This window comes from Lynx canadensis, chromosome C1, assembly GCF_007474595.2.
Source record: "Lynx canadensis isolate LIC74 chromosome C1, mLynCan4.pri.v2, whole genome shotgun sequence".
Taxonomy (NCBI): domain Eukaryota; kingdom Metazoa; phylum Chordata; class Mammalia; order Carnivora; family Felidae; genus Lynx; species Lynx canadensis.
The window spans coordinates 77,397,958-77,420,786 of NC_044310.1; the positions used below are offsets into that span (position 1 = coordinate 77,397,958).

General features: G+C 40.7%; 1 protein-coding gene across 2 annotated transcripts in view; it reads right to left on the reverse strand.

Moving 5' to 3' along the window:
• The window catches only part of TGFBR3 (transforming growth factor beta receptor 3), a 207,340-nt gene that overhangs the window by 157,993 nt on the left and 26,518 nt on the right, over positions 1–22,829 (reverse strand). The gene's annotated exons all lie outside the window — the stretch shown is intronic.

A 22,829-nucleotide genomic window follows, 5' to 3' on the forward strand; every position in this document is an offset into this window, starting at 1 on the left:
TGTTCTGAAGTGAGGGGTAGAGACCCAGGCGCTGCCTTTGCTCTCTGGCTCACTGCCCCAACCACAGGCTCAGTGGGACAAGTTTCTATGCCAAATGTGTACCCAACTGCTCAAAGCAACTCTGTCTACAAATACAAGCCTTACTCTTTTACCAACAGGGAGCAAAGTACTTTAAGTCTCATTGATGCAGCATTCTGGTCACTTTTAGACAACCCTTAGTTATCCAGAATCCATTTACCACCAGTCAGGTGGGTTATTTGTTAACCAAATTCCATGCAGCTCTACAGGGCAGAAAAGGAGCTCAGAGTGGAGGTTTACAGCCAGGTGGATTGCACAACACAAGGACGAATTTCCCAAGGGTCGGGGATATTTTAAATTCAAGTCAAGGCTAGAGGCTCAGTCAACAGGATATTACAAAGGAGATTTATGTATCAGGCTGAGCTGAACCAGATCATCTCTAAGGATCCTTAAAATACGAACATACCACAAATCTAGAACTCTAGCAGTGTGCCTTATGAATGTAAAATCTACCCAGATGTAACTTACCCTAAAACATTACTTACGGATAATGTTACTAATGAGATAGAAATTCAGATGTCACGAAGAAATAAGCAACCTAAAATATACCACATGTTAACTAATAATGTTAATAGCACACAAATACTAAAAGCTATGGCTTAGCAGAGCTTAGTAAGTGCTAGGCAGGGTTTGAGCAGGTGAAGCATGGTATCTCATTAAATTTCAAAACCATCTAGTGAGATGGATACTATTATTATATTAGCTCCACTTTATAGATGAAGACACTGAAGCAAACAGAGGTTACAAGGCTATTTAGTGGCAGGCCTGGGATTTGCACCTAGGCAGCTGGCTCTCAAGTCTGTGTTCCGAAGCGTATACTCTGTTAAGCTGCCTCATTGCAGGTGAGCATTTTCCTCTTAGACCAGGTTGTATAAATAACCTGAAATAATTAACTACTGAAAAGGGACTCTTGAAATGTGATGAATGAAACTTTTCTGATGTAAGATTATCAAAAATTTCTCTTTTAGATATAATGCATACTAAACTTACTATAATTTACTAAATCGTAGAAGTGCTAAAGAAAGTTAGTTCAGGGGCGCCTGGATGTCTCAGTCAGTTGAGCGTCCGACTTCAGCTCAGGTCATGATCTGACAGCTCGTGAGAGCCCCGCACTGGGCTCTGTACTGACAGCTCGGAGCCTGGATCCTGCTTCAAATCTGTGTCTCCCTCTCTTTCTGCCCCTAATCCACTCACATTCTGTCTCTGTGTCTCTCAAAAGTAAATAAACATTAAAAAAAAAATTAAAAAAAAAAAAGAAGAAAGTTCAGTTTCCAAATCTTATTTCCAAGTAGTAGCTTAAACACTGGAAGAATTTGGCTCAAATCAATTACAAAATTTTCCTATGACAGTATAACAAACACACACTACATTAGATATTTATATTTCTGCTAACTATCAGAGATGCCCAAATTGGTGAACATGACAGGGCTGGCCCTCAACTGTGGCAGTTTCCATTACAAAATCCACTTGACAGGAATTCAGGATCCTGTTTAAAAACTGATTGAGGCTGATACTTAATAGGACAATATACCACTGGCTTCCCCTTCTCTTTTGTTTCTTCATCTTTAAAAACCAAAGTCATCAAGTCTCCTTCCATTTAAACTAAGAAAGGAAAATGTTAGTTCCAAAGTTTGGGATTCTCAATACATTCCAGGTGGCTTTTTTTTTTTTTTTTTTAAAGTTCACATTTGTAAATATCAAGGATGTCTCAAGCGTCTTAATCAAGTTTTCTTAGGGGCGCCTAGGTGGCGCAGTCAAGCATCCAACTTTGGCTCAGATCATGATCTCATAGTTCATGAGTTCGAGCCCCACATTGGGCTCTGTGCTAACAGCTTCAGATCCTCTGTCTTCCTCTCTCTGCCCCTTCCCCCGCTCATACTTTCTCTCTCAAAAATAAACATTGAAGAAAAAAATCAAGTTTTTTTTTAAAAACCAAGTACTAAAATAATTAACTTCATGAAGATTTTAAGTATATAATGAATATTACAACTCAAGCTTGCTTCAGTATAGACATCAGTGATATATGAAGAACCCATAACAAAGAAAAATGATTTATGTAAATATTTATAAATCTCCACACAAAAGAAGTTTACACATATATACACAGAACATTATAGCACAAAAATCCTAGGAAATCATACACTTTTTAATTTGCAATACACATAAACTGACAAAAAAAATATTCAGCAATAATTAAAAATCTTTCTCCTACTCAGTATAGTAAAAACCACTTAAGACCTAAAACCACAATTTTTTTGAAGGGGACACTGAAAGAACTAATTTTTAAAAAGTCAGAACAAGACTCTCAAATCCCAGCCTCACAAATATTACAATGTCATATCCTCCAGATATGATCTTCTTCATCATTAACAGTGTAAATACCACTCTCTAGAAACTACTTGTATTGCTCGATAATGCCCGTGCTGCTAAGCAACATCTTTGACAGCAACAGTGACTTGGAATCATAAAATTTGGGAGCTGAAAGAAACCAAAAATCTTCAGGCCAATCCCTCATCTGTCAGGTGAGAAAACAGATACAGAGGTACTAAGTGAGTAACCTCCCCAGGGCAAGACTTCTAGGTGAAATCCTTCACCAAAACTTCATTTGGGCCAGAAGACATGATTCTCCCCCTCCACATGCCAAGATATCTCTTCTTTTATTTAGCAAGCAGCAATTCTGAAATTTTTTGGTCTTAAGATCCCTTTGTGCTTTAAAATTAATGAGGACTCTAAGGAGATTTTGTTGGTATGAGTTATAGCTACTAACATTTAGCACAACAGAAATTAAAACTGAGAAAATGTTTTAAAATATTTAATTCATGAGGCGTCTGGGTGGCTCAGTCAGTTGAGCGTCCGACTTCGGCTCAGGTCATGATCTCACACTCCGTGAGTTCGAGCCCCGCGTTGGGCTCTGTGCTGACAGCTCAGAGCCTGAAGCCTGCTTCAAATTCTGTGTCTCCCTCTCTCTCTGCCCCTAACCCACTCGCATTCTGTCTCTGTCTCTCTCAAAAATAAAAATTAAAAAAAAATTTTTTTAATATTTAATTCATTTAAAACCAACAATAATAAACCTACTGCATGTTAATGCAAATTTTATCTTTTATGAAAAATAACTATTTTTGAAATAAAACAACGTAGCGAGAACAGCGGCATTGGTTTACATTTTTGCAAACTCTTTAACGTCTAGCTTAATAGAAGACAGCTGGGTTTTCAGATCTACTTCTGCATTCAATTTATTGTGATACATTATTCTGGTTGAAGGATAGGAAGAAATCTGGCCTCACACAGATATACAGTTGGAGAGGGGAAGCAAATCTTAATAGTCTTTTCATATACTTGTAGTTAGCTATTTCTTCTTTGATATTTTACCTAAACTCATTAAATAGCCATTACTTAAAGGTTAGATGTGATGTGGAATCTGAATCGTATAATAAACTTTTCCTACCTTGTTACATTAAAATCCATTGCTCTGAAAATACCAATTACAAAGGAAAACGTAGTAACTTTACAGTAGAGAAATATGGCAGAGACCACGTTAGCCAACTGATAAAGGCTAACATCACTAGTAACCAGACGTATCATCTTAATGTAACCCTGATTTGATGCCCTGAGAAGGGCACATTATCTCTGTGTACCCTTCCTGATAATGCATAGTCTTAATGCAATCATGAGAGATATCAGATAAGCTCATATTGAGGAGCATTTTCCAAAACAAGTGACCGCTCTTTCAAAAGTGGCAATGTCACTAAAAGAACTGTCACAGACTGGAGGAGGCCAAGGAGACATGACAAATGCAATTTGAAATTTTGAGTTAGGTCCTGGAATCGAAAACAAACATTAAGGGGAAAATTGGTGAAACCCAAATAAATTCTATACTTTAGTTAATAATATTGTACCAAGATTAATTTTGCTGTTTTAGTAATTGTTCTATGGGCATATAAATGCTATCATAAGGTGAAGCTGAGTAAAGGGTATATGGGAACTCTTTGTACTACTTATATAAGCCTTCTGTAAGTCCAAAATTATCTGAATATATAAAGTTTTTAAAAATCAATTGCTCTATCTTACACTATCAAGATGTGAGATCTTTTATTACCCACACATGATTTTGTAACATCATGTATCGGCCATCTGGAAAATCATGGTTCACTGAGTTATGTAAATATGACAAATATTGACATATTTCTTATATGATATCAAAAAAATCATATTTGTGAATATTTCCATTGATCGCATTAAAAAGTATTAACTATTGAGAAACTGTATGATCATGGTGATGAATGTTAAGTTTTCCAAAACTTTAATTTTTGCTTGAAAAATAAAATTTTTCATTGACAACTAATATTGTACACTGTTTTCTTTGAAATAACAGAATCGCTTTGTTCATTTTCGAAAAATGTCTGCCAAGCACTGAAGGCTAGATAACCATCGTTTGTCAGTTCCTCTTTCAAGTAAAATGGCATTCCATGAAAAACAGACTCGTTCAGCTCACAATACAAACAACTGCACAAGTGTTTCCTCAGCACAACCACTGCACTTTGGAATAAGAAGTGCTACTTGCCTACTGCCCATTTCATCATACAAAACATGAAAAAGACATGTATTTGAGGATTTTTAACTCCTTCAGCAAGAACATTCTTAACTGAAAGTAATGTACAGCATTGTCTCGATCCCCACAAAGGCACCAGCTGTTTTATCCAATATTCCTTTTACACCATCACTGCAGTGTTAACCTTGTGAAAGACCACTTAGAATTATCATTATCATACTTCTGACCTCACGGACCCCTTGAGGACCACTGGTTTAAAGAGTTAACCTTCAGCTCCTGAATGTAATATACCACCACATCTTAAGCCAAAGTGCAGAGTACTAAAGAGTCTTATGCTAAGCTTTATAGAGTGTTTACCAAGAAGCAATATCTTTTTGCTGTCAAAGACATTATCTTGTGACAGATCCAGTACCTGCCTTTAAATCAACCACCACAGGTCACTCAGACATTGTTTTATCTAAGAATCTAAACAGTGACTCCTCACCTGGTGTCCACAGAATAGTCTCCAACACTTTTTCTTTCCTCCAAAATAAAATACATTAAGATTCAGACTTGTTACTTTAGCAAAGTTGTTTCTCTTTATCGTACTTTATGAATGAGACAGGGTTTTAATTATTGACTTATTCAATAAATACTAAGCAGCCACTACGTGCAAGGGACGAGGGATTTATCAGTGAACAGTCCCTGCCCTCTCCCTGAAAGAGTACGTTCAAGCAGGGACAAAGACAATGTGCAAACTCTTCTACTTGAGAATTTTCATATATATGGAAAAGCTGCACCATAGCTTTTGCAAAGTGACTTGACTTTCGTAGAGCTTACATTTTAGTGGGGGAAGATAAATAATAAAAATAGTAAATTATAAACATGTTTTAAAATGATAAGTGCTATGAGGGAAAAAACAGAGCAAAATAAGAAAGAAGGGAGATACCAGGGGTTCAGAGGGATTTCAATTTTAAGCAGGATGGTGGGACTGAGCCCAGAGGTACTACACAGATGAGGAAAATTACCATTAGGTGGTCTCATTCCATTGCTTCCGGGTTCTCCGACCTCTCCCCCAGCCCTACTCCTCAGTGCCACTACTACCTTTCTTGAGGATTCATGCTAAGGGCCAAATCACTTCCTCCAGAGGAGCAAGGTCTTTTCCATCCTGGTTCCAGATTTAGCCCTTCAGCTGTTATGCTCATTTCAAAGCCACCTGAGTTCTAGCTTAGCCAACAGCAAATCAGCCATCTCCCAAAGAAATACCCTGACCTGCCTTATCTCTGTTGGGAGCACACAGTTGAACAATAAACTCACTCTGCCCATCATAAGTCAGTTCTAGCTCTCTTTCTTTTCCAAAATATACAGATTCTCTAAGTAATGATTAACTTTTTGAAGACTTACTATGTGCCACAAATTGCTGGCTGCTTTATATGCATTTCATTCTCAGAATAATCAACAGACTAAGTATAATTAGCAGTATCCTACAGATCAGGCAATAGAAACTCTGAAAGTCATAAACTTGTCAAATCTCCAAAACAAGAAGAAAAGAAAGCTTATTCACAACCTCCTCCCAGCTTCATTACACCCCTTATACCATATCAGTACTGACTATACTGCTCTGAGCAGACCATAAGGAAAATAAAGAAACTGGGCATTGACAGAGTCTTATCTGCAAAATTGTATTTCACAATCAGATCTGATTCTTGCATCAAAAAAATATGTCTGAGTAGTAACACTTGCAACTTAAAAGACTGAGTAAGTATGTTCACCATGCTAACATTTTCAAAGAACACTATTTTTTAAAGTTTTATTTAAAATAAACATGCCCCTATGATTGATATGCATTATCCTATTTATAATCCTCACAAGAACACAGTGTGATAGATACTGCTGATATCTCTATTTTTATGTGAGGACACTGAGGCCATCATATAGCCTGCAAATAGCAACATCTGGGCCTGAACCTGTCTCTGGATCCACAGCCCAAAGGAACAACTACCGTACAATCTCTGTCAAGAATGAACACTGTGGTGGTAAAGTACTTTTGCTAAGTAAGAGTGTAACAGTCCAACACGTTTGCCTTGTTAAAGTCCTCAGGCATTCCTCACATTTGGAGCACAAAATCTCTACAAAACTCTTTAGTTACAAGTCTCAAATAAAGCTTCACCAGAGTGATAAGGCTCTAGAAAAATATGCTGGGAAAACCCAAGGGTCCAGCAAAAGGATAAAACTTTCAACCTTTGCATTCTGATATTGCCCCTAACACTGACCTTTAGTCCAAAGGAACAAGGATGCTCATTTTACCTCAGTGAAGAGATGCTATGGCTATCCCTGGTCAGCAACACCAGTTTGAGCCTTAACTAAAGAACATATTTCTTAAGTACACACTGAACTCTGAGTTCTGACAACTTACAGTAAAGCTAGCCAGATCAATAACTCACTTCATCAGTGGCTTTAATTATCAATGACTAAGCTCACTCTCCAAATGGCCAGAGGAAGAATTAGTTTTCATCATTATTAATGGAGAGTAGTTTGAAGAAGATAGAATTACAGCTCTAAAGAGAGGTTCTCATACCTAATTCTAATGAAACAGACATGCATGAGGGACACTGTTCATATTTGGACACACTACAGTCTTCAAAATAAACTACTGAAAACCACAAAAAGCAGTGCTGAAAGAAATTAAAGAAAACCTACACAAATGGAGAGGTATACCATGTTCATGGACAGCAAAACTACTACATGATACATTACAGATGCTATGTACTTTTCACTCTATCAATGGCAATCCTAACCCCCTTTCTCTTCCACTCAAATGGACTTAAATATAAATAATCATGGTTATTTTAGAGTAACTTTTTTTTGTATCTTCTTAAATAAAATCACTCTTTAAGACATCAATTTAACTATTAGTTGTAACATTATCCATAATGTCTTACAACTTATGTGGAATATACTAGTAAGTCTTGACATTGAGGCACAAAATTACTTTCTAAAATCAAAGTGTAATCAGACCAAAAACAAAAAAACAAAAACCATAGTCATTTATTGGTTCAAAGACTCTATTACCAATTTAAAAAATATCTTTCATGTTATCTCACAGCTCTGAGATCTGCATTGCAACCAACTCCATCAAGTTGCCTGGGGAACTATGTGCAAAAAGGGTTAAAAGTTCGAAGTCCCTACTCCAGATCTGCTGGTTGAGGAGGAGGCAGGTTGCCCAAGGTCTCAGCATAGCCAGCCTCACACAGAGTAAACAGAGGCCACTGTGCACTCAGAAATAAATTCTTCAACCAGCACACACTCTCCTGAGGTTTTCTTGTAAGATTTTTCCAGCAGATTCCAAGTTGAGTAATAAACAGAAAATAACAGATTTTGTTGGGCCTTCCTTGAGTTCAGGAAGATCTGACAATATGAAACAGCCCAGCACAGGCCTCTGAAATTTTTCATTAGAATTCTTTTCTCCTGAATCATGATAATAAAGTACGATTTGGCCTGAGATTTGTACGTAACCACTGACTCACAGGCTGTTCAAGCCCAGAAGGATGGGGGAAAAAACACTGAGGTCTGTCGGTAGGAGGCAGGGCCAGGCCCAGGGACTGGCAGATTTCTGGATGGGTGTTTTCAAACAGTGCTATATACTGCTTAGAAAACAGCTTCCTCATATAACATTCTATTGGCTCTGAGATAAACGCAAAATACTCTTCTCTATTCTCATCTTCAACTGACTGCAGTGCTCTCAGAGTCACCAGCACTGGCACCTGGCCCAAAAAGCCTCAAATCTCTCTCATCTTAAGGGGCAGGGACCTCCATTATCCTTCTAACTCATCTGGCTGAGCTAATTCTAGGTATTATTATTTTATAAGACATGTCAAATGTAGCAAAATACAAAATATAAAATGCAAGCCTATTTTCCCCCTTCGTATATACAATTTACCTTGAACTTAAATTGGCACACACTTGATTGCAAATTGAAATTTTTGAACACCATTTTCCAAATGCAGTAGCAGTTTGCTGTCCTGGGCCAGCCAAACAGGAGAAATGAGGAATCTGATTTGTTTTAAGGAGGGTGGGGGAGATACTTAAGGCCTGATCCTGGTGCCTTTGAATGGTTAACACTAAAACCTGAATTATTTCATAACAAACCAGAGCTTCCTTTCCTTTCTCTAAGAAGAGGCCCTTGGGAAGTATTTATTTAGTTAATGAATGTTAAATAATTGCATTTCTCTCACAAAACAAAAAACAAACAAAACCTCTAGAAGATGCTCTTTGAGTTCCCTAGCTCAGCAAGGTCCATCTGAGCTGCATCAGACTAGACCCTGGAGCAGTAAACTGGGAATTTAGGAAACAATGTGACCACAAGCACTTCTCCAAAAAGAAAAACAACTCCCCTCTTGGCCTAATTCCAAAAGGCAATTGAGCTGGGTAAGGTCCAGGTTAATCTCTGAACAGTCTTTCTGCCAACTTTCTCCTACAGGCATTAGGTTTTTCAGCATGGGCTTTGCAAATAATCTAAACCAATTAATTAGTGCTTTTGAATTCACCTCGTACCATTAACGAACCGTTGCCAGATAGCCTTTGATAGCGTATTTCCAGAGCTAATTAAACATGGCAAAACAGAGAACACAGACTTGCTGGGCATTTGAGAGGGCCAGTCTGAGACCTGGCTGGTGACAGTGAAGCCATCCTTGGAGACAATCCTGGGGTGACAAAGGGGGTGAGGGGGGTCTGCTGGGGTCAGGCCCTCAGGGTCTTTTACAATATGACAGACACTGCTCTCAAAGTATACATTAACCAGCTACTGAAGTTCAGATAATTCTTTCACAGTAAAGGCTTTTTTTTCTTCTAATGAGTGAAAATTCTTAATTTGATACTTAAAAGTTTGGAACTGCTTCTAGTCCACATCTCCACCCCCTAGACTTATTTTCAAATTTAAAAAAAGTGTGCAGGGGTGCCTGGGTGGCTCAGTCAGTTAAGTGTCCAACTTTGCCTCAGGTCATGATCTCATAGTTCATGAGTCCAAGCCCTGTGTCAGGCTCTGTGCTGTCAACACTTCGCATCCTCTGTCCCCCTTCTCTCTGCCCCTTCCCCGTTCTCTCTTAAAAATAAATATTTAAGGGGCGCCTGGGTGGCTCAGTCGGTTAAGGGGCCGACTTCGGCTCAGGTCATGATCTCGCGGTCCGTGGGTTCGGGCCCCGCGTCGGGCTCTGTGCTGACAGCTCGGAGCCTGGAGCCTGTTTCGGATTCTGTGTCTCCCTCTCTCTGACCCTCCCCCATTCATGCTCTGTATCTCTCTGTCTGAAAAATAAATAAATATTTTTTAAAAATAATAAATAAATAAATAAATATTTAAAAAAATAAATAAATCTCATTCCCAAATTTCCTCCTTTCAATCACAGAGTCCTGCATAATCCAAGATTTCCAACTCCCATAACCTCTGTCATGTGGAAATCTTTCCACTTTTTTTCACTATCTAGTGCCACACAGAATTCCAGACTGCTCCACATGCATGGCCGGCAAAATAAACACATTTTGGGGAGGCCCAGAAAAAAGCTAGCAGGGAGCAAGAAGTAAAAATGTTGTTGCATTCCTCTGGATTCTTCTGGTCCAATTTCAAAATCAGAATGACCACCACCTGGGGCCTGAGGCAAGCTCCAGGGCTGCATTAGGTTGCTCATTGCTCTCCTCCACCAGAGATGGCGATGAGGTCCGGGAAGGCAAATCAGAAAACCTTATAAACCATGGACAAATAAATAAAAGTTATTTTAAAAGACAGCTTTTCAGGCACAGAGGTTAAAGCTTCTCTGAGTCTTATCCCAATGTTTAATAAATATAGTGTCAGCTCCTTAACTCTTGAAGATATTGGAGAATCTACTGCTAACACAATAGCTGCCCAACATAAATCCCAGGACTCTGGCCAAAGTTGTTCTTGATAATAAGATAATCACTGATGACCCTTTAGCCTGTGCTATAGCCAACAGCACTTGCTGAACCTAGATTAACACTTCTGGGGAAGGTGAAATTCAGCTACATAAAAGCACTGGACGAGGGTGCTTGGCTGGCTGAGTTGGTAGAGCATGCAATTCTTGATCTTGGGATATGAGTTCAATCCCCACATTGAAGGTAGAGTGTACTTAAAAAAAAAAAAATCACTGGGGTGCCAGGGTGGCTCAGGTGGTTAAGCATCCAACTTCAGTTCAGGTCATGATCTCATGGCTCGTGAATTTGAGCCCTTTGTCGGGCTCTGTGCTGACAGCTCAGAGCCTGGAGCCTGCTCTGGATTCTGTGTTCCCTCACTCTCTGCCCCTCCCCTGCTTGTGCTCTCTCTCTCTCAAAGATAAATAAACATTAAAAAATTTTTTTTTAAAAATCACTGGACAAGCAAGCCACTTGGCTTAAAAGAGTGACTCCTTCAATGGGATTTTCTTTGACTCAAATTTTATTTTGACTGGTTTGGATCTTGGGGACCACGGCTCTGACGTACACTCCAGACAATGGGAATTACCTTGTTTCTAATAATCATGATACTCTCCCTAGTGTGCTGTACTCTCTCAAAAGCTTTAAGTGAATTCACAGCTACTAGCCACCAAGCAAATGATCTCCCTATGAGCAGAAAGTCAGAAAAGAAATGAAGAGCATGACCAAATTAAACAACATGAACCTGGAGTTCTGACCTGTGCATGAATACCACAAAGAAGATAAGCAGAGTGAGAGCTCCACAGTGGTAGCTGGGAGTGATGCTAATGCCTTCAAGTTTGATCATATTTCTCAGGCTGAGAGTGTGATCATAGGAAGAGGAGGGGATTGTTAAAAACAAGGGGTGCCTGGGTGACTCAGCTGGTTAAGCATCTGACTGTTGATTTCAGCTCAGGTCATGATCTCACAGTTTGTGGGATCGAGCCCTGCACAGGGTTCCACGCTGCCAGCGTGGAGCCTGCTTAGGATTCTCTCTCTTTTCCCCTCTCTCTCTGCCTCTCTCTCTCAAAATAAATAAATAAATAATAGGTACAAACAAGAAAACAGGCTGAAAATGGAGTCATTGATGCTAAGCCCCACATCACCAAACTAACTGAATCATAGTTCTGGCTCTCCCAGAAACAGAATCTTTAACCAGTTACTCAGGAATTACCTGGTCAGCACTAGTGAGGTAATATGCCTGGCAGACCCCTGCCATCCCCTAAAGAACAGTGACCTTACTACAAGCAGTACACTTATTACTGCTACAAGGTCCTTATTCACTCCCTCCTATCATTTTGTACAGCTCCGTGGAGCTCCCTTCTGTCTGCTAAATGGGATGCTGCCTGATTCATAAGTCAGTGAATAAAACCAATTAAATCTTTAAAATTAAGTGGTAAATAAATACAGTGTCAAGATGTTTAATAAATATCAATAACAACTTAGAAAATTTAGGGAAATTTTTTTCCCTTCTGAAAAATGTTAACTTTTTAAAGTTCTAGCTTGGAAACTGGTAATAAGAATAAGTAGGATGGGCATCTGAGGGGCTTAGTTAAGTGTCCAACTCTTGGTATCAGCTCAGGTCATGATGTCATGGTTCATGAGTTCAAGCTCAAGTTGGGATCTGCACTAAAAATGACAAGCCTGCTTGGGATTCTCTCTGCCCCTCCCCTGCTCACACACGCATGAACTCTTTCTCTCTCTCTCTCAAAATATATAAACTTTAAAAAAAAAAAAAAAAGGAATTAAGTAGGAATTAGTGAGGAAGCCAGAGTTTAAAACAGCTAGAGCAGAAATGAGGTGTGCCCAACTTAACACTAATTTTTTTAGCACCATTTTTAACCTACCTCAACTCCCCCTTTTATCCAGTCAGCTGGTACCATCCTTCATTACCTAGTCTCCTCAGTTTAGTTGCCTGTGACAATGTTCCCAGGCTCCGTGAATCAACAAAGTCTCCTGCCTTGGTCTACTAAGTCACAAAGCAAAAAATAGGAAAAGGCAAAGGAGTTACATGAAAGGAAGAACTGAGGGAAAATTCCTTAATAACTATAATGATTATGTCAAGGTGTAGCCCCAGCTAATAAAGATGCACCTGGTTTCTATGGGTGCATCACACTTAACAGCTGAAGAGCTAAAGGTGTCTGAGGAGCTCACCCCCTCATACTAATTTCCTCTCCAGCACATAAATCCCTTGGAGCTGAATGAGTTTACTGAAAGGTTTTAAAGGTAGCTGTTTCACAAGCAAGCTAACACCAAACTTCCATTTACGAGTTAGGATTTTCTAGAAAATTGTTTACAGGTTCTGTGTTACAATTAGTCCACTCAGAAAATAGATGGCCTATGCATTCAAATGTGGTCCACAGACCAGCAGCATCAACATCATATGGACCTGTTAAAAACGTATAGTCTGTGACCCATCAAGAACTACTAAAGCAGGGGCACCTGGGTGGCTCGGTCGGTTAAGCGTCTGACTTCGGCTCAGATCATGATGTCACGGTTCATGAGTTCGAGCCCTGCATCGGGTTCTGTGCTGACAGCTTGCTCAGAGCCTGGAGCCTGCTTTGGATTCTGTGTCTCCTTCTCTCTCTGCCCCTCCCCCGCTCACACTCTGTCTCTATCAACAATAAATAAATGTTAAAAAAATTTTTTTTAATTAAAAAAAAAAAAGAACTACTAATGCAGAATCTGTATGTTAACAAGGACCTCAGAAGTTTTGTATGCACATCAAAGTTCAGAAAGAACTGTTCTAACGTTGGTCTGTTTAGAATTTCCAACTCCAAAAGCAAGGTGGGTATACCCCACTCTCAGGCAAAACCACTATAAATATCCATATTATAAAACATATTTTAAAGTGATTATTTTCTTCACAGGAAAAAACCTGCTAAATCAACCTTAAGCTTAATACAGCTTAATCTATAAAAATGACTTTACACACATTCATTTACTATATAAAGATGGGCACAACTGTATTTACCTCAAACACTAGTTTTGTTATGAGAAGCACTTCTGCAAAAAGTGGTAAGATCCTCAAAATCCATAATCCTGAAATTAAGACCACATGGGGAATGAAAAGAATGAGACGTGGCAATCAGGAGAGTCAGTAAATTGGGAAGAGAAGGTCCAGGCTTTTGAGACCGTGAATATTCAAGAACAGTCATTCACAATGCAAAGAGATTTTCTTTAGATGGTTTAAGATACAGCTTTTACTGTTATGCAGAAGTAATTACTTTTACTAATAGGTTATAGCATAGTATTCCACTGATATGAGATACAAGTCTTTATCCTTTTTTTCCCCCTAAAGAAACACATTAAAATCACAAAATCAGGGGCGCCTGGGTGGCTCAGTCAGTTAACGGTCCAACTCTTGGTTTCAGCACAAGTCATGATCTCACGGTTTGTGAGTTTGAGCCCCACACTGGGCTCTGCACTGAGTGTTTGGGATTGTCCCTCTCCCTCTCTCTCTCTGCCCCTCCTTCCCTCATGCTTCCTCTCTCTCTCTCAAAATAAACTTTGAAAAAAGTAAAACTAAAAATCACAAAATCATTCTTAATTTCATAAGCATATCACTCCCAAGGGTCTTCTCTTCTAAAATCTGATCCTGGCCCCCGTCAAACTCTTGCTCAAATATCCCAATAGCCATCAATCAGTAATCCCCAAATGTACCTTCACCCAACAGTTTATTCTCAACACAGTAGCCACAGGATCCTGTTAAAACATCCTCCAGATCATATCATTCTGCTGCTCAAATGCTGTGGTTCTGTCTCACTCAGAGTAAAAACTTTACAATGGGAGCGCCTGGTTGGCTCAGTCAGTTAACCATCCAACTCTTGGCTTCGGCTCAGGTCATGATCTCAGGGTCATGAGATCGAGCCCCTCGTCGGGCTCTGTGCTGACAGCCAGGAGCCTGTTTGGAAATCTCTCTCCCTCTCTCCCTGCCACACGCCTGTGCTCACACTCTCTCTCTCAAAATAAATATACATTAAAAAAAAAAAAAAGACTTTACAAGGACAACAAGGGTGCATACGCAGCCCTGCACCTGCCCCCCAGTGAACTCTTGGATTCTCCATTCTAGCAGCTGCCTGGCCTGCTTACTCCTCTGCTTGAGCACATCAGGCAAACTGCCACATCAGGACCTTTGCACTTGCTTTCCCTTCTACCTAGAAGGCTCCTTCCCCCGAGATAGCCACTTAGCTTACCTTCTGCAAAAATTTTATTCAAGTCCTCTTTCCAGTGAGGTGCTCCCTATCTACCTTACTTTATTTTTTTAAGTTTATTTTCTTAACAATAGCTACATCCAATGTGGGACTCAAACTCACGACCCCCAAGATCAAGAGTCACATGCTCTTCTGACTGAGCCAGCCACGTGCCCCTATCCACCTTACTTTAAACTGTAGTCCCTTACTAACAATCCCTAGCCCCTTTGCTTTTTCTCCACCGAACCTGCTAACCTATGCATAATTCTTTTGTTCCTGGTAAGTCTCTCCTCACTAGAATGTAAGCTTCCGAAGGACAACAACTGTTGTCTATTTTGTTCACTGCTATACCTCCCACACCTGGAATAGTGTCTAGAATGCTCAATAGATGCCTGTTGAATAAATCAGTTAACTCTTTAAGAAACAACCATGTTACGAGGTAGAAAAAAGTCATTGTTGCACTACCCAACTTCTCCCCTTTCTGTGCCTCAGAAGCTAGCAAAGTACATGAGGCTTGGTTAGGCAGGTCAAGTTTACTGACCAGACTACATGTCCTTATCCAAACACAGCAGTTATTTAAAAGATGAATGAAAAGGTGAAATGAGGGGTGCCAGGCTGGCTCAGTCAGTGGAGCATCTGACTCTTGATCTCACGGTCATGGGTTTGAGCCCTATGTCTGAGGTAGAGATACGTTTAAAAATAAATTAAAATTTAAATTAAAAAAAAAAAGGTGAAACGATCAATGATGCTCTCCACAGAGCTATGCGGCATTGTGCTTCACCGTGCGGCAACAAGAGCGCACACACAGATGCATCCCACTGGGAAAACTTGCACAGCAAAGTGCTACAGCAGCTCAGTGCGTCACCGATGGAAACAACAGTCCAGGTGCAACTCTGGAAGCTGGTGCTCTGCTCTCCCCAGAGGCCGGAGGCAGGGCTACCCTAGCATCCTCCTGGATGGGGCAGAAGAGCAGGAAGGGAGCTGTTCCTCCTACAGTTCTAGTCTATCATCTAGACTAGGACTAACTCATCCAAGCATATGAGGACAAAGGGAAGCAATGCAAAGAACTTAAAGCAGTTACACTGGAACTCTTTCCTTCTGCCATAACTACAACTTCTCACTATAAAGTTCCCTTCACTGCCAACACAGAGAATAACTTAAAAAGAAAAATCAATTTTCCTTCGAAGGCATTAAGATTTTCCATACTCCACTCTAGGTTTTTGGGGTTTTGGGTTTCTTTTTTTTTTTTTTTTTGGTAAGATTGCTATGAGTTGGCAGGATAGGGTAGGAGAATAGCTGGCCCTCAGTCCCCAGAGCACCTGCTGCCTGGTCCCTGGAAGGAACATTGTGAGACCAAGTGCATTTTTTAAGCCCTCTAGAATTCTGCCTGATTTACAGTGTCCTCTCGGAGAACAAAAATGTGACTATACTGGACTTCAGAATAAATTATTATTATTTTTTTTTTTTTAGGCCACTCTGGCAGAGAATGGTTTTAAAAAAAAAAAAAAAAAAAGCATAAGTCAGCAAGCAGCAGCTCACAGGGATGCCGTGCAGTCCGGGCCAATCTTCCAGGAGGGCCAAGCACCTCAGTACCTCAATGCCCATGTGCAGGGCCATCTTAAATGAAGGCCTCATGTTGGAATCCTTCCCGGAACACTCCCTGATCCTACAATGCTTCCAAAACCAGCACTCGGAGCTCAGAGCTCCAGCAATGATTCAAGGTAGCCCCAGAGCATGAAAGATTAGTTATCAAAGCAAACAAGCTGAGAAAACCTCATTTCCTACATCCACAGTGTGTGAAAGTGTAGGCTCTGAGCAATCAAACAGCTGTGTGGGTACATACAGATAGCTCTGTGCTGGTGGAAATGTTGATCGGTGTTTATAAAACAGACCACTGCCAGTGACCTAAAATAACCCCAATAAATCAAGAATCCATAAAGCAGCGTAGCAGTTATACAGTTTAAGGTAAGGATGCAAAGGAGGGAGAAACCTGGGTTCTATTCACTTGTCTGACATCAAGCCTATGTACAATCTTACTCGTGTTCCTGGTGAACATTTTTCTTAGTCTATGCATAGCTAGTTACCCAACTATCGGCTGGTAAACCATCTTCGCAAATGAAAAAAAAAAGTTTTATTGCACATCATGTCATATTCCACCCTGCCCACCCTCCCCAACACACACACCCTAGTAGATTCAGGGTAAGGGAATCTTTGGGAAACAAATCCATCGTTTACTTGACTACTGCTAAGTGTTGCAGCTTCATGTGTGTGCGTGCACATGCATGTTCGTTTACCATTTCTGTGCAAAAACATGGAGCAGGGGGGACCTCATCATGCTTGGGTGGGCATGGTACCCCCAAAAAGAACACAACATAAAACACAGGTCATTCTCTCCACTCTGGGTCTTTTTTTTTTTTTTTTTGTAATTTTTTTTTTTTTTCAACGTTTATTTATTTTTGGGACAGAGAGAGACAGAGCATGAACGGGGGAGGGGCAGAGAGAGAGGGAGACACAGAATCGGAAACAGCTCCAGGCTCTGAGCCATCATCAGCCCAGAGCCCGACGCGGGGCTCGAACTCACGGACCGCGAGATCGTGACCTGGTTGAAGTCGGACGCTTAACCGACTGCGCCACCCAGGCGCCCCATCCACTCTGGGTCTTTTAATTACAGTTCTTTACTCTTTAAGATAAATAGAAAGTTCATACCATGGTGAAAGCTGGCATCACAATTGACATCTTTTTCCCTAGATATCCAAAAGAGGAATTAAACTCAAAAGTGGTTATAATAACAACCCGAAAACAAGAATAATCACAGACCAAATCAACTAGCTGGGTCCAGAGACGTAGTATCAGCAAGAGAAGGCCTTGCCAGGTTTGCTTTGGATCTTTAAGTCTATCCCTCCTCTGCCCTCTATATGCTCTGGTGGCCGCCCCCACTGGCACTCTCCCCATCGTCCTTTCATTATGAGCTGCAGCCTCTGATCACACAGGTGGCAGAGAGGAGAAAACTGTGGAAGAACCACCTCTGCAGGCCTTGGGCATTCATCTCAAGTCCAGGAGAAAGCATGGCTGCTCCTCCTGGACAACATAATGGAAAGAGCATGAACTCTGGAGTTGATGCCTCTGTGCCAGCTACTACTGGTATGACTGCATAAAAATGACCACTTTAACTTTTATTGAAATTGATTTGTGTCTTGGGGCACCTGGGTGCCTCAGCTGGTTAAACCTCTGACCTTGGCTCAGGTCATGATGTTGCGGTTCGCGGGTTTAAGCCCCACGTCGGGCTCCGTGTTGACAGCTCTGAGCCTGGACTCTGCTTTGGATTCTGTGTCTCCCTCACTCTCTGCCCCTCACCCACTCATGCTCTGTCTCTCTCAAAAATGAATAAACTTAAAAAAAATTTTTTAACTGATTTGTCTCTCATATATTACATTTTTCTTCTGTAAGGATCAGATGAACAACAGGTGTAGAGCGCCAAGCAGAGTACCCAGCTAGCACCGTTTCAAGAGGTGCTAAGGGGCGTACTGCCACATAAAGACCAGAAGACTTGTTGGGTGCAGCTTGTCTGCAGAAGAGTGTTGTGTTCTGGTCTGACCAAGAATCAAACCATCTTTTAAATTACTTTCTCTGAGTCCCATAATCCCTATTCTGGAAATAAAGAAAACAATACCTGCCTACCCCAGGGACTACAGGAATCAAATGAAATAGTATGTGGAAGAGCATTTGAAAACTATAAATATAAAATGACATTACCAATAGTTTAGCCTCCCCACAAGGCTGCCAGCTGGTCCCATTCCAAACTAAGTATTAACCAGTTAATCTCTCTGCTTGCTGTCCCATGGACACAAAGAGTTCAGAGCTTTCTTAGCAGGAAAATAGCTCCAGGTGTGCCTGGGTGGCTCAGTCAGTTAAGAGTCCAACTCTTAGTTTCAGCTCAGGCCATGATCTCACAGATCGTGAGTTTGAGCCTGCCATCGGGCAGAGCCCGATGAGGAGCCTGCTTAGGATTCTCTCTCCTACTCTCTGTCCCTCCCTTGCTTGCACTCAATCACTCTCTCTCAAAAAAAAAAAAAAAAAAAGTAGTAGCAGGAAAACAGCTCCAAATAAAAGCATCTGTATTGTCCTGTGGACTATACCTGGAGCTCCAGGTACACTCAGTAGAGATGAAAAGAAATGTTTGCTCAGTAGAAATGTGTGAGTGGATCATGGACAAGCCTCCAAAAAGATGCATCTAGGCACAGAATGGCAACAATGGAAAGAGGGAAACAGCCGTCCCACCAACATGCTGCTGGCACTGAGGCGAGGAGGGTGTCTACAGAGCTCACGGCAGCAGTGCCCTAGGACCTGGCACGAGGGGCCAGGGGACTGCAGGCAAGTCCATGCCTTCCAACCAAACTGATTTCCTTGAATTCCGTGTGCCTCTTTTTCTCATTATTAAGGCTCCTGGAAACATAGCCCTATCTAACTCTGGCAAGCCTCGGAGAGAGAAATTAATTATTTTCAAAAGATATGTAGTCGAACAATTCTTAAACTGAAAACTTAGCCTTAAGCCAACAGGAGCAAGCATTTATGTTTTTAACTTTCCACTTTTCTTAGAGAGACTGCAGAATCTAAGACAAGGTGCCAAAAACCTAAGATAATTTCTAACCAGGAAGCTTAATGGTCCTCACACAGCTCTTGTTCACCAAGAGCAAGGCCCTCCCTACCCACAGTGCTGTAAGATGACCCAGGAAAAAGAGAGGGGAGGAAAAATATGAGTTTTGTCAAAGCAATCTCTAACCCTAGGATGCGGCTTGCTGGCCCTTCCTTGCCTCCTTCACCCTCAAACACAGCAGAGAAGGAAAGGCTTTCACTAAAGGCCCAGGCTAATCTATGGAGCTAGAACAGGCCTAGTATCCTGACTTGAGTTCATTTTATGTGTTGTGCTGTTCTCTGCCCTCCCTGGTTAACTATCCCTTCCACTACCAAGAACCCTACAATAGACCTTCACAGTCATGTCAGTGAAATAAGAACGCAAATAAAGGTGACCCATTATTTGAGGGTCCTTCCATTCTGATGATTTAGATATCTCTTCTAAGGTGAAAGGAGTTTAATCTTGTCCCAGGATGACTCATTGGTGGCTCCTACACAGAGGTACCAGGGGAATATTGGATGGGCTGGATTCTAGAGCAAACTGCCCGAGTTCAGTTCAAGTCCCAGTTCGGTCACTTATTAGTTATGGGTCTTCATACAATTACTAACCAAATTGAGTCTCAGTTTCCTCATTTGTAAAATGCAAATTAGGATAATACTAACACCCACTTCATAGGGTTTCTTATAAAGACAAAAGAAATTAGCTAGCAGAAAGCAAGCCCTTGATAAATTATTGGCCTATATGCTAATCAGTTTTGTCTTTGAAGCTAATGAAACCATATTCTCAGCCTCACTTTCTGAAGCCACAGTTTGAATTCTAAGATTAAACAGTATATATCTTTGGCTACATGGGAATGGAAAAAGAGAGAATCCAAACCTCAAAATGAAAACCACAAGCCTCGCTCTGACATTTAAGGCCCTCCACAATCTACTCCCATCCCTCCTTCCAAACAGACCTCCTGCTATGTTCCTGTACCACTTCTCCAGGTCATCCACCCTTTAAAAACACATCGAGCTTTTATGTGCCATGTATCATGCTAGGCATGGTTCCCCCCATCTGGTCAACCCCATGCCTTTGTCTTTTCAGATTCTGACTGGCCTTCAAAACAGAGTTCTAGATCGAGCACATCAGGGCACCTGGGTGACTCAGTTAAATGTCCAACTCTTTTTTTCTTTTTTAATGTTTATTTATTTATTTTGAGAGAGAGAAAGAGAAAGAATCCCAAGCAGGTTCCACCTTGTCAGCCCAGAACCTGACGCAGAGCTTGATCTCAGGAACTGTAAGATCCTGACCTGAACCAAAATCAAGAGTCGGATGCTTAACTGACTGAGCCACCCAGGAGTCCCTAAGCGTCCGACTCTTGATTTTGGCTCAGGTCATGATCTCATGGTCATGAGATCAAATTCTGGGTCAGGCTCCATGTTGGATATGGAGCCAGCTTTAAATTCTCTCTCTTGGGGCACCTCAGTGGCTCAGTCAGTTGAGTGTCTGACTTCAGCTCAGGTCACGATCCCGTGATTTCATAGTTCTGAGTTCCAGCCCTACTTTGGGCTCACTGCTGTCTGCACAGAGCCCATTTCAGATCCTCTGTCCCCCTTTCTCTCTGCCCCTCCCCCACTTGTGCCCTCTCTCAAAAATAAAAAATAAAAAACATTTTTAAAAAAGATTTTCTCTGTCCCTCTCCTGCACGTTCACGCATGCACACACTCTCTCCCTTTCTCTCAAAATACAAAAAACAAAAAAAAGATGGAGCACATCCGCACATCCACAAAGCTCTCCCTAGCTGCTCCAATCCACCAGGGCTTCCCCTTCTGACCTCTCTGAGGTCTTTTGGCTTTTATTTGGTATTCACCATATACTGATTATTTTGTTATATGGTTTTATTTTATATACCTAACTAAAGTACAAATGATTCAAAGGAAGGGATGAATCCTAACATTCCTTTGTATGACCCTAAGTGACTAGTACTGTGCTTTGCACTTAGAAGGACTCAGTGAATATGTGATTTACTGGCTATCAGTATATACAAAACATTTCTTCCTTCTTACTCATTCGTTTAGGCAATAGTTTGTTCAAAAAGGCATCTCTAATGCTATTCACATAGTTGTGTTCAGTTTGTGAAAATATACTGAGCTACACACTTCATGTGTACATTTCTCTATGTAAACTGTATTTCAATAAAAATTTAGCATTAAAAAAAGGTATCTCTACCTCTACCATTAATCACTTGCTTCAGGTTGCTACAAAATTTGTAACTCTACTATACCTTCAATTTTACTGTAATTCTCAGCAAAATTTTGATTATGTATACAATTCAAAAAAATATTTTACCGATGGCCTGGAAGAGAAAGGAAGGTCTTAACCAAAACGGATTCATTATCTGATACATCAAGGTTATACAGAGTCATCAAACTCACCACTTTCCCATGAAGTATCTTCTTCAGTTATGTTTTTCAGTCTGTTCCAGGCATCAGTGAAAGCAGAAAACTCTGCCTCAAACCCACCAGGTATGATTATACCTCTTGTCATCAAAACAACACTTTTTTTTTTTAAAGGCACATTTTCAATCAAGCCATCTCTCTCTCCCTCCCTCCCTCCCTCTCTCTCGCTACTACTTTTCAATTAAATTTTAATTAAGATCAATTTTGACATAGAGGCTAAAAGACAAATAACTCTTCAATCATGAGGCAAGATGAAACTGCTGACAGAGAGTGGGCAGTTCAAATTCACACCATCACTTAAAAAAAACAAAACAAAAAAACTAGTGACTTTCTCCCAAGGTATTTGCAACAAGAGGGACAGTCTGCCGTCCAATCCCATAAACCAAGTTCTACAAACTGACTTTCACTCAGCCTGTGCCTCCAAATGACTCCTGGTCTGAGTCTACTGGAGCCTTAACAGCTTTTTACTGGCTTCTTCAGTAGAGCACAGAGGATAGGAGCATAGAGGTAAAACCTGGCTCCTCCACTCCCCAGCAGCACGACGCTGTGCACATTATTTAATCACTCCATACCTCATTTCATCAACTGTAAAATGGGACAAAATAATCCTACCTACCTTAGAGTTGTGATTAAGAGAGCTCATGAAATAACATCCTTATTCACTGTTATATCCTGTGACTGTTTAGCCCTGTGCCTGGCTGTAGTGCACACTCAATAAATGGTTATTATTATGATCACTATCATCTCATCTGTAGGTGAATTCAATAGCCAAAACCAAGAGGTTAATCATTTTCCAAGTTAATGCATGCACTCTTGTGGAGACCAGCCACTTCACAGAACTGGTCCAACAAACTCTTTCATGTAGCTCATTATAAAACAGACACAAAGCAAATTGCCACAAAATAGGGCAAATTAAGCTTCCAAATTTGTTAAGTAACCCCGACTGGGAACGCTAAGATGTTGGCGTGGGGGATCTAATACTCTTACTGAAGCGACAA